Consider the following 14,978-nt stretch of genomic DNA (forward strand, 5'->3'; position numbering starts at 1 on the left):
TCCTTGTGAATCCATGTGCCAGAGAATGAAACACATACCAAACATAGCCACAGTCTGCACCTTTTTAAAAATGTGACATCCACCCATTCACTCTCATGAACACCCACAGAACTCATTCAGATATTGTTGAAATGTTAGAATTAACATATCAAACAACCAAGAACGCAAGATACTATTTATTTATATACTTCTTGTACACCTGTTTGGTGTCTGTGTTCCAATCAAGACCTTAGGGGGTGGTGGCAGAAACACACGACTAGCACAAAATGTAGCTGGCTGATTAGCTTTTATAATACAGATGTCTTTAAGAAGAATATAACACTTTAACACAAGAATATAATAGAGAATGACATGTAAAAAAAATATTCTGTAATGTTTCAGGAGAATGAACCACTTCCTTGTGTGATGCTATTGATGTTTAATACAAATACCCCTACAATTTTTACAAAATACATAGGCCTATATATACATTTTATCTATTTTACACTGGTGTTCATAAAAAATCTCTCTAAATGATCATGTGAACCGAATGGGGTGGGGGGGGGGGCATTGGTCACTGAAGCAATGCTATGGATAATGCTATTGCTGTATGTTTTTTTTTGCCTGGTATAACATGAAGGAATAAGAGTTTAAAAGGGTTTTGTTGCTCTGTGCTTGAGGGACACACATAGGGACATCAAACACACTTAACAATAGGCTTGTGCATTGTGCTGCTGAAATTGGTAAAGGCTTTTTCTCCTGCACTCCCAGCCTCCCTCTGTGGCGTCTTAATGGTACCCAGACAGAGACCTTCTTGCACTAGCTCCCAAAAATGCTATGATTTGATTCGAAACACAGGGGCGCAGCTTGGTAATATGACAGCAATTCTCTACTGACCCTTTTGGTCCTACATTAATGGAGAGCCTTTGCGCGTATGCTCCAACAACTAAAATAGGTGAGGAAATCAGATCAGCAGCTTTAACAAGTTAATAATGGTGGGTAGGGGAAGGTTGATCATACTCGTATATAATATTGAGTGAAACTATTCTACACATTCATAACTTCACCCCCCACGGTAACTGTTCCAGGCTTTTGCAGTACTGGCCTGAGTAAAAAAAACAACTTTGTAATTACTTTAAGTCCCTCTTTTCACCCAGAGTGAGAGGAAAATTAAATTGAAAACATCACAGGCTTTCCAAGCTGTGATTAGACTTACTGGCTGTATGCACAGTGCATTACAAATACCTCAGAGGGCACACACTGCCTATTTACAATTGATCTACCTCTCTCTTAAGTGAACAAGTCTGCAATATCTAAAATAAATTAGGTTTCTTATATACATCATTAATTCCTTCCCTCCCCTAAATGTCAATACCCTCTTATGACTTCAGTCAGTAAGGACAGACTTTGATTACTTTTGCTTTCATAATTTTTTTCTTTTTGGGGTGGAGGGAGCAGGAAAATGCTTCCATTCAGCAGAAACAGTGAGGTTGAATATTATTTTTGCATTCAGGGAATAGTTTCCAAAGAGCCGTTTCTTAACCCTGGAAAGACCAAATCCACAGAACGGTTTCTGAACATTGAGGCAAAGTCATTTTCGTACCCATTTCAGATGCCTGTGTAATATTCGCAAAATAAAATGCATGAAAGTCTAAGAATTCTTTATGTTTCAACAGCAGCACTCCAAAATCTGAATCTAGGAGATGTTATTATTTCAAGCCGCGAGTCTAAATAACGTCCAATTTGTGTCAGCTTCCTTTGAGATGCTGTTTTGAAGAAGAACTGTGCCTTCCAGCAGAACTTTATGCATGACATTTCTTAAACAAAGCAGAACAGCCTGGGTGAAAACAGAGGTCACCTCTTTTTCACAGATGGATGTGTCAACCAAGTTAGCTTGTCAGAAGAGACTGACTAGTCCTGATGGTCCACACATCCTTCCACTGTCTCGATCTTCTATGTTACCTGCACTGAACCACAAGCAAACTGACACTTCTTATTCATTTTCTATGGTTTAATAAGAGACTCTTACTCAATTAAAACAAATACTTAAATAACCATAATAATCTAACAACCATATAATTATTTTCTTGACAAGAAGCTAGTTTCACTTCCCCTGTATTTCAGAAACAACCTCCCTCTTGTACATGCATACATGTCTCATTGCATAACTGTGTTAAGCTGTCCTGTCCTCTCTCTCAGGACATTAAAGATTCAACATTGATCTTGTGTATCCTTTCCCAAAGGTTAACAGAAATAAATTATCCCGCCTGGCTTGCTTTTAAAAAGACAAATCCCTGTAACAGCAACGTAAGGAGGAATTTAACAGGTATAGAAATCATTAAAAAACTACCTGCTTGCTATGCATCTCTCACATTAAGAGGGGGGGGAAATGGAGGGATGACTCGTTTTCTGAGAAGTGTGAATTGGTTTGGGAAGAGGAAACTGTTGGGGCAGAAACAAACAGCTGAATAAGTATTCCAGCCCTCCATCGTCAGCCATGATGTTGAACTACAGGGTATAGGTTCTATGAAGTCAGTTTCCTTTAACTTTGTATTTTCTTCTGCAATAACAGAGGATTTTCCTACACAATGTCCTTCTCAGCTCTGAACAGACATGAACTGTAAGGCATGGGAAATATTCATGTACTTTAAAGAAGAGGAGATGTTCTAATCACAGCTGCACCAATTAGCATCCTACAAACTAAATCAATCTTACCTTTTCAACCACTTCCAAACTGTCACAATCCCAGGTGGAGAAAGTCATAAAGAGGCGAGTTTGACTAAATGTAATTTTCAGAAGTCCGAGAGGGATGAAGAGACACAAAAACCATGTTAAAGTATTTGCGAAATGCATTTGAACAAAAGGTTGAATCTAAAGCCAAGATTGTCAACCCGATTCTTGTAGCACCACAGGCTCTCGTGGTTTTTTTTCCACCTTGACTCTCGACTGAACCAAATGATGATTAAGCCTACAGAGCCCACAGGACTGCGACCCTCCAGGACCCAGACTGCCCATCCTTATAAACCCTTTCAGCACAGACACTCAAGACCATAACCACAAGGATGAAGCACTGTCAGCTAGGCAGTATTTTAATGAAGTCAACTATGGAGTAAAACTAAATAACAAGTTGGTTGCCAAATAATTTCAAAAACCTCATTTAGGTCACCTAATAAACTGCTTTCCAAGGGTGTATATCATGGGTGTCCAACATACAGTATGGGGGCCAATGCAGCCCGCCTGAGATTTTTAGCTTTTTTTTTTTTTTTGTACTGAATGAGCTAGTAGGCTAGTAGGGTCTAACCACCTGCCCACTGCTACTGTAATGTAACTGACTGCCGCCAGGTGACATGCTAGCTAGCAGGCTATACTTCGTATGGATCTCTAATCATGTGGCCCTCAATTGAAAATGCCTAGTGGACAGCCCAGTGTATATGAAACGTATTATGTAACTGCTTTTTGAGTCTATAAATAAACTACAAAGAAAGTGACTCGGTTACATACGTCAGGCATGAAAAATCACATTGCTGACACTTTCTTCTCTTGCTCTTTTGGAAAACCACGCTGTAAATGTACACAGGTATGTATGCTGGCTGCCTATGTGTGAATCTCTGCTTAGGAACCAGCTAACTGTGAGCACATGGAATGGCACATTTTGAAAAGAGAACAAGAAACCAAAACAGCCTCTTGCCTCCTTCTCCCCTCCCCGTTGGATTAATTATGCAGCTCAATGCAGCAATCTGAAGCCAGGCTGCAGCCAGATCCCTGCTCCTCTGCATCGTGACTGAGACAAACCGCATCTCACTACAAGCCATGTGCTCGGCACGCTGCTCCGTACTCAAGGCAGGCTGAGTGACTCTAATGGAAATTTACTCCTAGTTCTTCTGCATACTGTAGTGCATCTACTGCCACATGCATTGCTTTCCACTCAGAGCATCTCTAGTCCCAGGGAAGCAAATTAGCCTGAGAGCTGCAGGAAACGCTAAGGAGATTTTTTAACAGATTTCAACTCGTCTTTAACCAGTGCAGTGCATCCAGTTTGGTCTGCCCTGATTCATACACACAGCTACTGAAAACCCAACTTGATTTTGTGCTATAACAAATGATCTTATAGAATTATACTATTATAATTATATTATAATCTACCCGATTATACACTACTAGTTAAAATATCTGAAATGTTTTTCTCTGAGTGCTTTTTCCTTTAAATGAATAACCCATTTCTGGGCTTTTACCTTTTGTTGTAATGAAATGGATAACTTAAATCTAGATTTTAACCTGAGCCCTTGAAACAGTTTAAATAATTTTCGCAAATGTCAAATTTTTCACTAGACGAGTTAGATTAATCCCGTAAACAAAAGATCATTTTAAAAAAACTCAAAAAGAGAAGCTTCTGATATGCCTTGCAGTCTAATAGACCTCTTAATAACAGTCAAAATCTTTCCAAAGAACTACACACATTAATCAACTTAAAACACAGAGAGTGCAAATTGTAACATCCCTGTGTGACAATATCTTTTCAAAAATAGTAAACATTACAAGAGAACACTTTTTTGGTTGATTATTTAAATACAACTGCCCTTAAATAAATGTTAAGGTTAATTAAATCAGGACTATCTTCCATTACAAAGAAATAACATAATTCTGTATGCAAGTATTGTATTCACAACATACTACACTGGTTATTAGAGGATTTAAAATTCTTAATTAATTACAGTTAATTACAGTTAATCCTCAAGTTGTGGTATTTCGAGCATAATGCTAATAGGTGTATTTTTGAGTGATCCACTTTCATGTTTAATGTTGCTTACTGACAGGTGAATATAATCAATTATTGTAACTTTTGACCTGGCATAGGATTTCCCGTTCAACTGACATGATGGATATGTACACAGTCCTGCCAGGGGTATTTCAATACCAGTAAGACCTGCAGTCGGAGTATAAATCAAGGCTACTTACTGTGAAAGGTACAGTACTGCTCCGTCACTAAGGACTGTCAGAATGCCACATCAATATTAAACGTCACTAACAGGATATATTGTTGGGTTCTGCATATTTAGAAGAATAACACTAAATAAAATGATGGGTGAAGTTGTAAAAGCAAAGCAGCTATTATACTAAACTGCACACACTGAAAAAAATACCCTTAGATGCAGTCGGCTTTTTAAAAGTAAAACTGGAAACTAGAACTGAGCAAGTGCACTGAAGAAAAACAAACTCGCAAACTGATTAGAAGAGTTTACAAGACATCGCTGCCTTGCAAACAAATGACAGGGTATTTTTTTCTTCTTCTCTAAAGCATTTTATCACATAAACATATATTGGACGGCAAATTACTTAACTGAAACTAGATGGGAGTTTTGAGCCACCTAAAAGACCGTTCCACACAACAAGCATTACCAATAAGGATTGAGAACATCAATGATTACACGTCTTGCTGTTTGACTAGTCCAGTCTTAGCTGTACAGTGATTAAATCTTCACAAGCAAAAGAGAAAGTCCCTGTCTTGAGAAGCAATACTTTCTCTGGTGTTTGACTTCACTGGGTCTCTTTCTTAAGGAAACTGCCTGCGTTTAACGTCATGAGGAGACTAAGACAAGACAAATATTAACAATAACAACAGAAGAAAGTGGAGAGGAACAGAAATTCCCTGAGGGGAGAAGGAAGAAGGAAAATCATTCGATAAAAAGCAGTAAGAATTACATTATTTTCACTGTCATATTTGAGGGATCACTTGCCTGGTTTTCCTCCCCAAAACAATATTTTTTAATAACCCATTGATGGCCACCTACTAAAAAATATTTTACCAGAAACAATTAATACAAGTATTACTGAGTGAAGACCCTGTATTGTAAAGTTGAGGAAAGTGTTTTATATTAACTGTATAATGTTTATATTAATGTTAGCATTAGAAATAATAGCAAATTGGATTTATCAAACTAGCAAAGCCAAAAAGGCGGTTGCTAAAGATACGTCCTCTTGAAATTCTTCTTTCCGCTTCCACTTCTGTTTATCTATGATAAGAGAATAACCCACGGATGTATAACCCACAGATTTCTGCCATTTTGCTTAGTATCCATTTGTAGATTTCCTGTTCATCAAGGCTGAAGATGTTACATTATAGTGAATGGACCTCATTGTCCATTGTTAAAGAAAACTGTGAGATCGGGCAGTTTGTATGTCATAACAGGAAGGCATCTGCTTCCATGATAACCCCCTCCATCCGGAAGAGTGTCCTACAAACTTTGCAGAGCTTGCACCTTTTGAAGCTTTTGATTGGATGAACGGCCACAGGAATTTCCTGACATGGTGCTTCCAAGCTAGCTTGTTTCTATTTGCTTTATCTCAACAACTTTTCCAACTATTTCCAAGATGGGTTCAACACTGAGTTTCTAAAAACTGCAGAAGAGACTTATTTTTTCTATACAACAACAGTTTATTAACAATAAATAAACTATGAGCTGTGAATATACAATGTACCATGAAACAATGCTGAATATATCTGACTTCACATACACAAAACTGTATATATATTATTACCTTTGAAGATCAAATTTAGAATACATTTTGTGTCACGGCTGCTGGTTATGTGAGTCTCTGTGAAATAACAAGAAACCCAACAATAAATAATCTCAGCTTTTCTTTGCAAAGTCAAGTAGAACAGGCTTTCTTGCATTGATAAATGTCCTCGAAAATGAACCTTGAATTCTGATTGAATCCTACAACACAGGCTGTATTTTGCTGATCTGAGGCCTATAAATTCAAAGTGAAGGGTGCTTATCAGCATGTTTGTGTTTTGTTATAGAGGACAAACAGTGGTTAGTGGATAGAGCAATCTGTGAATATGGTATCTCTTTTTCCACAGCTCGGTTACGACTGATTATGATATTTTATATAAAATGGGTACCTACAGACTTGGCAAACATGAGACATGATGAGGACGGGAGCAGGTAGTGATTAATATGGATAGCTGGGGGATAACCTGTCTCTTGCAGTTTCAGGATTCCACCAACACAACAAAAAGAAAATGAAGCCTGTTGTGTCTCATGCGATAGTTGATAGCACCTTATTCTGCCCCATGCTACAGAACTACAAAGAGAGAATAGGTAGGTCTGAATGGAGTTTGTTTTGCAGTTTGCACATTGGAAAGGCAGTGAAATTGCACATTCCTCTCTAGAATACACAGCAGGATGTGGCAGCTGCAATCTGCTGCAGTACCAATAGATCAAATCACACTCACACAGAGAAAAACACATGGGCACGCACACACGCTAGCATATACCTCAGTGTGACTGGTCTCTCTGGGGGCTTGTAAATGAAGTACCAACTACCAGCACTACACACCTGGTCAAGAAAAACAAAACACCTATAGCATGATAAGAGGTCGGGTGAAAGGGTGTGTACTGAACTGAGGAGACCCCGATTCAAGTGCATCATGGGACATTTGTACTTTTTGCCTCCAAACATTTAACTTTTTTTATTATTATCATATTCTACTGCTTTTAATCCATGTCATGCTTACAGATGTCTGCAAAGTTATTCTTTTTTATTTTTAAACTCTGAAAATCCCCACATAAATACCACTAATCCCGTTTTTAATTTGATTTCTGACTCCCACATATTATGATTATGAATGATTAATTGTGACTTCAAGAACTTCATGTCTTCTATTCCGAAAATCAAGTATGTGCAAAATAAAAGATGGAAAAAGATTAACTTGGTATTTTAAATTATGCATATTGCTAATGTTTATTAATGTTACAGTGACCACATCTCTGGCTGCTTTTTGGTGCCTGTACCACCAATAAAAGGGGAAAAAAAGTGTTGAAATACAATTGTAAAAGTGTATGTTGTTCTGAGTCAATAACTTTGAGTGTTACTAATGTGAATTATACCTACTTAAGATTATCACTAGTTATAAATGTGCCTTGCTTCTCCAGGTGTCTACAATCATGCTGAATTTGAAGGACTTAACGTATTGGTAATGACATAATTTGCTACAGGTGTTTTGACTTAGATAATATACTTGCCTAGACTGGTTTAATTAGGCTCTTGCAAACCGCATCATTACCGGTCTGCCTTCATGCTATCTTGTCGTATGTGCTCACCTAATGCACCTGTGCTGTGCCACTGAAGTTTACTGGTCACTGGTCAGACAATATACTCATTCACAATGTTTCATTTAACTCTCCTATTTGTGCACCATCTATGTTTCTGTCATAGACAACTACAATATATGCTATTCTATGTACTATGTTGCTTAATGTATTTTTTTTGTTGTGATGCACGTTGAATTGCATGATTAAAGACATACAAATGTGTGTTCACTCTTTTCCTGGATCCCCCCACCCCACATAGATAACGTTTCACAAAAAACAAAACAAAGGTTATAATTGTATAATAGCAATTTGTTTAAAAAAAAAAGTTAATATTGATTTGATCCTCCACTTTCTGAAATGCAGTACACTAGTAATGGAGTTTTGTTTGGGGGAGTGATGTGCCTGATTGTAATTTATTAGCTATAACAATACCACCCTGAATGCACAAAGCAGGCCATCAGTTTTCTATGAGTCATGGCAGCGTTTTTTATTACCCATAAACCTAAGCACACTGATGATGCATTTGGAACATTAATTTAATGGCTGTCTCTGGACAATCCTGGGGAACCACAATGCTGAGCACAGTATCAACAGCTTGGCATCAGCATTTTTGCCCCTTCGATTTCCCTTCAACAGAGCCAAAATTAAGTTCCCCTTGAACTGGGACTTGGGAAGCAACTACACTCCTTAAAAATAAACTAGAAAAAGTAGTCTGACATTACAGAATTAATTGTATTTAAATATGGTTTGCAGAGCACAGCAGCTTCCCAGCATGATCTTCTATAGATCATGGAGCTCCACACACTACATCTGCAATACCTGAATCGTACTGTTCAACTATGCAGATGGGGGAGCCCCATAATCTCATGGTAGAGGAAGTCGAGTTCAGTGGCCCAAGTGTTACCATCAGATTCATTAGCTTTTTAATACAGTCAGGCAGGCATCCTGAGACTTAATCACCCTTACTTTCCCTGATTTCTTTGATGTCTATGTTGACACAGAAGTATTGCAGGGTTTCCTTTACCAACTGATAAAACCTTTGACAAACAAAACAAATAAATATTAACCTACGGAGCAGTGATATGGTATTCTGAGCACTGCACACGTTTTGGTTCTTGAGTTGTTATGCAATGACTTTATATTCAGTAGAAGGAAGAAAAAGGGTTCCTTGCTGAATCACTTGCTAAAGATTAAAGTATATCATTCAAATGAATTGCCAGCTCCTGATTTTTGTTTTGCATAGCACATAAATCAAAACTATGTAGCTGGAAAAACTAACTTAAACTGATCAATTAAACAAACAGGGAAGCAAGAGTGAATAAATAAGGACAGGCTTATGCATAACTACCAGTGTTTTAGAGAGGAATACAAACCATCCATGGGAAGGTTGTCTCTAAAAAGAAGCAAAAACAAACTGAACACATACTAATATTGTGTTTTGTTTCTTGCAATTCCTCTACAACTTGAAGCTTGAAGATTATCATGGACAAGACCAAATGGGCTTTTGAACGATCATGGCTAGCTGAAATGAGGGATAGCATGATAAGAAAAAAAGTAATAATAATAATAATAATAAAAAAGTAATTTCCACCTCGCACCATCACACAGACATTCGTTCTCTCTTAATGCTCTGCAAGTTTGGCCTTTTGAAGATTATGTAAGAGTCATTAAAAAAAATAACATAATGGTGTTTCAAAAATAGTTACCTTGAAGAACTGCCATGCTGTAGAATATATATATATATATATATATATATATATATATATATATATATATATATAAATAATTATGGTTTCCCTGCCTAACACTGCAATCATCAGCAAAAAAAAAGAAAAGAAGATGCTTTGTAAAATATTTAGAGTCTGAAAGAGGACTCTCAGAGGGTTTCAGGTTTTTCACTGTCTTACTTTTCTTGTGCAGTTTGTTTATTTACCTAAGAGACAAGATTCAAGGAAGATGGTAACCAGAATCAGTAGCATCTTTCTGTCAGAGAGGATTTTTCTTCTTAACAACAAAGAGTCCAAATACAAGACTGCTTCAGAAGGGGTGGGGGGTTGTTTATTTTCTTTTGCTGCCAAAGAATAATTATCCAAACTTGTCCATATCTCCATATAAACCAGTATAATAATAATCATCATCATCATCATCATCATCATCATTCAAAAAATAAACAATAATAAATCTGCTGCAATCTCTTAATACTTTAAAAATTCTGTCAACAAAATGAAGGAACCGTGTTTGAATCTAAATTTGAAAGAATTGCAATAGTTAATAATGCAGCAAACAGCTCATGTTATTACAGTACAGACAGAGTCTCCAAGAGCCCCCAAGTCTAGCAGGTTTGTAAAAGATCCCCAAGCATTAATTTATACAAACTGAGGCATGTTTCATTCTGATCAGACAGGTACATGTTCTGGCAAATTCCATAATATTGAGATCCTTTTGGAACAAACACTTAACTACCCTTCAGTTGACAAGGACTAGTATATTTATCATAAAGCTTTCTGTTGGGACACTAGAGAGCTTTTAGGATGTTCATTAAATACATAAAATAAAACAAGCAGTATCAAGATTCTACAAAAAAATGTCTCCACTTTCATGAAATGGAGACCTAGATAAAGTGTTAAAATGCAATAATCAGAAATGTAATGGGTCTAACTGAGTAATTGAGAGCTCAAATGTAAATCACACCTCACCCTATAGACTAGAGATGCTCTGCCATGGCCTTGAACTATACATGCCTAGAGGAGAAACAATTTCTTTCTTTAAGAACAACAACACAGAATGTCTGACAAAACTATATCTTGCGATCAGTCTTGGGCAATTGCCGCTCTGAGTTATGAGCTTTGACAACTCAACATTATTTTCAGAGCACTGAGATAATATGGCTATTCAAAAGCCCTGAATGAGGTTTATTTTTCATCATGAAACTTTGACTTGTGGCACCACGCTCTATTCAGTGACAATGATTTACCAGAAAAGCTTCACCGTTCAGGATGGTTTATTTTTCTCTCATGTTTTCTCCTCCTCCCCTAGAGGGCTGGATTCCCAGTCAGGCCTTCCAGATTTTTCTCTTTTTGCAGATGCAACACAACACCTCTTCAAAACCCTTTAGGTATGCAACAACACTCTGCTCTCCTCACCTCAAATTGTGCATGAAAAAGGTACATGCGCAATGACTTTAATGTTTGTGTTTATTGCACTGAAATTAAGCAATTTATTTGATTGTCTTTGAGATGATTCTGCATAACATCTCCCATGGGAGAAGCAAAGAGCTCAGTATATTCAGTTCACTAAAACAGCAAATATACATTTTACATTTTTAATTGTTAACTGTGTAGTTGTGTAGGGTTGAAATCGTTCTGCACCTCTAGAACACATTTTATTACTTAGCAGATGCCCTTATCCCGGGCGATGTACAGTTTGGATGTTACTTTATTTAACTTGATCTCAGAGACTAAAGATGAAATGGCACACCCTATTGGCTAGTAGAAGGCATTCACAGGATCATTTGAAGGTCATAGATTCTCATCATTTGTAAGGTTCTCTAATACAGGGGTGAAACAGGAACTAATAATGTCTTAAAATGCATGGAAATTAAGGTATATTTTGTATACTTCAAAGCAAAAATAGAATAAGCTGATTATAAATGCTGATAAGCCAACTGGACCATATTTATACAGGTATCCAATAAATCAATATGTGGGTAACATTGAAGTCTACAATTAATAATATAATCAGTATTCTATTTTGAAGCTATACAACTGGGGGATAACTGCCTCCAGATGGCTTTGGGATGTTTCTTTTGCTGAAGTCCCCACTGTTGGATAAGAGACTCAGAAATTGGGAGACACAGCTCATAAATTCAGTCCCTGCTCCTCTGGATAAGGGGAGATCTTCAGATTTGCGTACCCCTTATCTCTGGGGAAAACCCTATTGGTTCAGCAGCCAGATAGTCTGTCAAGATCAAACGCATTCTTACCAGCTATTCTTTGGCTGAAAAGGATTGCCACTGAGAAGCTTTGCAAAACAAGCAAGAAAAAATGTTTTGGAAAGTAAACAGAAATAGACTGGCTTTGACTGATCAATATGCTCTCCGTTTACCATGTAGTGGACTGTTAGTGAAATAACAATACAATGGCAAAACAAACATGGATTATATGCTTCGATCTCAAGCACCACTTTGTTCTCCCCTTTGTTCTATTTAAACATCCTTCCTTTGCTAGATTTGCTCAACAAAAATAAGAAAGTCAGTGCGTTTTAGATTGGAAATACATTTTTCAATACAACAATTTTTTATGATCTTGTGCTCATCAATGATAATTTGTATTTATGTTTAAAGGACTGATCTTGGCATTACAATGTTTGTCTTATTCCCATGTCTTAAAAGCTTAACTTATTTAGGAGAGTACTTTGAAACACAAGAGCCGTTTAGTGTGGTTTTCTTTCAGTATAAAGTTTTTAAACCTTTTCATGCTGCATGCCTCCCTAGAGTTATAATACATTAACGTATTTACTTTAGCCTATCTGTGGTCACTTTTGCAGGACATGATCATCATGACTGGCCTGCAGCAGTTGCGTCTGGCCACTGTGAGAAATAATTTAGGTCTATTGCGCTTAAGCGAAAGGGTTAAAACCAACTAAGCCTCATATCTCGTGCTTATGAGAATGTATAATCTTTATATGGCCATTAGACACTGCAGCACACTCTGAAGAAGAAACAACTTTGCAAAGATTACAAGTTAAAAGCTACTGAAAAAAAAAGCTATCCCATTCTGAGATGCTCTTTTTCTGAATTGCTTCCTATGCTTGGAAATAAAAAATCTATTAATTATAACAGTAACAATAACAGCTCTTCTGTTGTGCACTCAATCTAACAGGACACAGAAGGGATAGAGTAAGCATAGGCAGATCTCAGAATTACCTCAATGCATGTACCTAACGACTGAAATTAAAATAAAAAGACAAGCAAACCAAAACCAGCATGACCCAGCTCAGCTTTAAATCTTAAACTGCATCTTACCGTGTGTTCAGTTGTTTTTGATGGGAGAAACTTCTGCAATACCTTCAGGACAGTTTGAGGGACTCTTAAAGAAAGAAGAAAGACAATCTGCACTTCAGGATCCCTCAGTATACAGTACTTTTTTTTCTTTCCTCTCCCCCTCCTCTCTATGCAATCAAGAAAGAGAGAATCCTGTTCTATCACATAATCCCTGCAACCACCTCTGCTTTTGCCCTTACTGCACTCTCACACTGCATGCACACACACACAAAACCACACACACACCAGAGAACTAACCTTGGGACTGTGGTGTTAAATTGATTAGATCAGGGAAAAAAAAGAGAGTAGAAAAAAATTATATATATATATATATATATATATATATATACTGCAGTTTCTTTCCCACTAGCCCCTCTGGTGTTTTACTGCTGTATTTCCTGGCTCTGCAACCCAATTGGCTGAGCTGCTGTTCAATAATAAAAGTCCTCATCTTTAATTGGGAGGGGGCCTTTTTTATGGTGCATCCCGGATTCTACACTAGTGCTGCCCAGCCCCCCTCTCCATCCCTTCTCTTTTTTTCTGCCGATCCATCTAAGTGCCTGTAGAGAGGAATGCTGAGCTTTGCAATTTCATACACAGAGAGAGAGCGCGAGAGAGAGAGAGAGAGAGAGGGAGAGAGGGAGGGGGGGAAGGAGAGTAGAGGAAGTGAATCAATGAGCGGGTAGGACAAACACAGACGCAGAGCTCGGTACGGTGCAAGGGGATGGAGGAACGGGACTCGGCACGGCTTTCCTCCACTGTGCCGTGCCATGCTGCAGTCTTAGGGACTGGGACTTAATGAAGGGGTGGAGAGGGGGAAAATAAATTCTGCATGAAGATTGTTGCTCCTTTTTATAACACAAAAGCCGAGTTGGTTGTAGCACACGTACAGGAAGACTCTTAGATGCTAGGTGCAGTGATGCCGAAGCTGCCTCCTGGCCCGGGGATTTGGAGACAGCAGCGGCAATTGCAGCTAATGCGTTTGCCTTCAGAATGATTAAAAGCTACCCGTAGAAAGCTCAGGGGGTACAGTACAGCAGTCGACTGAACCTCCCCATGTATGAGATGCTCTGGGAGGAGGCATGCGATATGGTACTAGTTCTAATCATTCATCCCTGTTTATATATTTAATTAAGTATCTATTCATTCATCCATTTATGTCTTTATGTAATTCCTAAGATGGCAGTTACAGCATTCCTGTTTGGGATGCTTTCAGTTTCAGTTTCCTTTTCGATTTACTCAAGGTCATTTTTTTGTTCATAACTGTCATCTTCAAAATCAAAATCCTGACCTTTTTATAAAACACTGTGTAGATGTATCCAAAATAAGCACACACAGTCTTGCTTAGTCTCTGAATTAGTAGATTACAATCATTTGAATTCTATAACGTGCCTTTGCAATCTGGTATGAAGGACAGTAATGTATACCAACTGAAATACACAATTACATCATCAGAAGTCATGGCCAACACACGACACAATTTTCTACATACTTTTGAACATGTCAGGACTGGATTGCTATCTCTACCTCACATAATGTAAATCCTTGGGAATGGAAAACCGGGATACATTTTATACACACATCAGAAGCTTTTGGGGCAACAGATCTTGGATTGTTATCCATGAGGTCAGGACTGATGTAAACTGCTTAGATGTCTCTGAGCTCATTAGATAGCTCTGTCTCAAAGCATCCAGCAGCAAAACACTATAAAGAAAATCGGCAAAAACAAAGACAAATTATTGAATCACCGCTATGACCGCCTCTCCCTTGTTTATTTCCAAAGTGGTTCTACCAGACAATGGAAAGTTTGCTGTGGACATATTGACCTTTCTCTTATTCTATTAGAATTTAGGTATCTCGAT

At 37.8% G+C, this 14,978-nt stretch overlaps 1 protein-coding gene across 3 annotated transcripts in view; it reads right to left on the bottom strand.

Annotated features, from left to right (window-relative positions):
• Positions 1–13,629, bottom strand: part of syt2a (synaptotagmin IIa) — a 117,937-nt gene extending 104,308 nt beyond the window's left edge. For 2 of the 3 annotated variants that reach the window (XM_066703568.1, XM_066703571.1), the window contains exon 1: positions 13,099–13,338. The gene's annotated coding sequence lies outside the window, so the exon portion shown is untranslated. Of the gene's footprint in view, positions 1–13,098; positions 13,339–13,374 lie in introns of those variants that run through there. The other variant, XM_066703567.1, reaches the window with a different exon arrangement.
• Positions 13,630–14,978: the final 1,349 nt, after the last annotated feature.

Source organism: Amia ocellicauda, chromosome 5 (genome assembly GCF_036373705.1).
Source record: "Amia ocellicauda isolate fAmiCal2 chromosome 5, fAmiCal2.hap1, whole genome shotgun sequence".
Classification (NCBI taxonomy): Eukaryota; Metazoa; Chordata; class Actinopteri; order Amiiformes; family Amiidae; genus Amia; species Amia ocellicauda.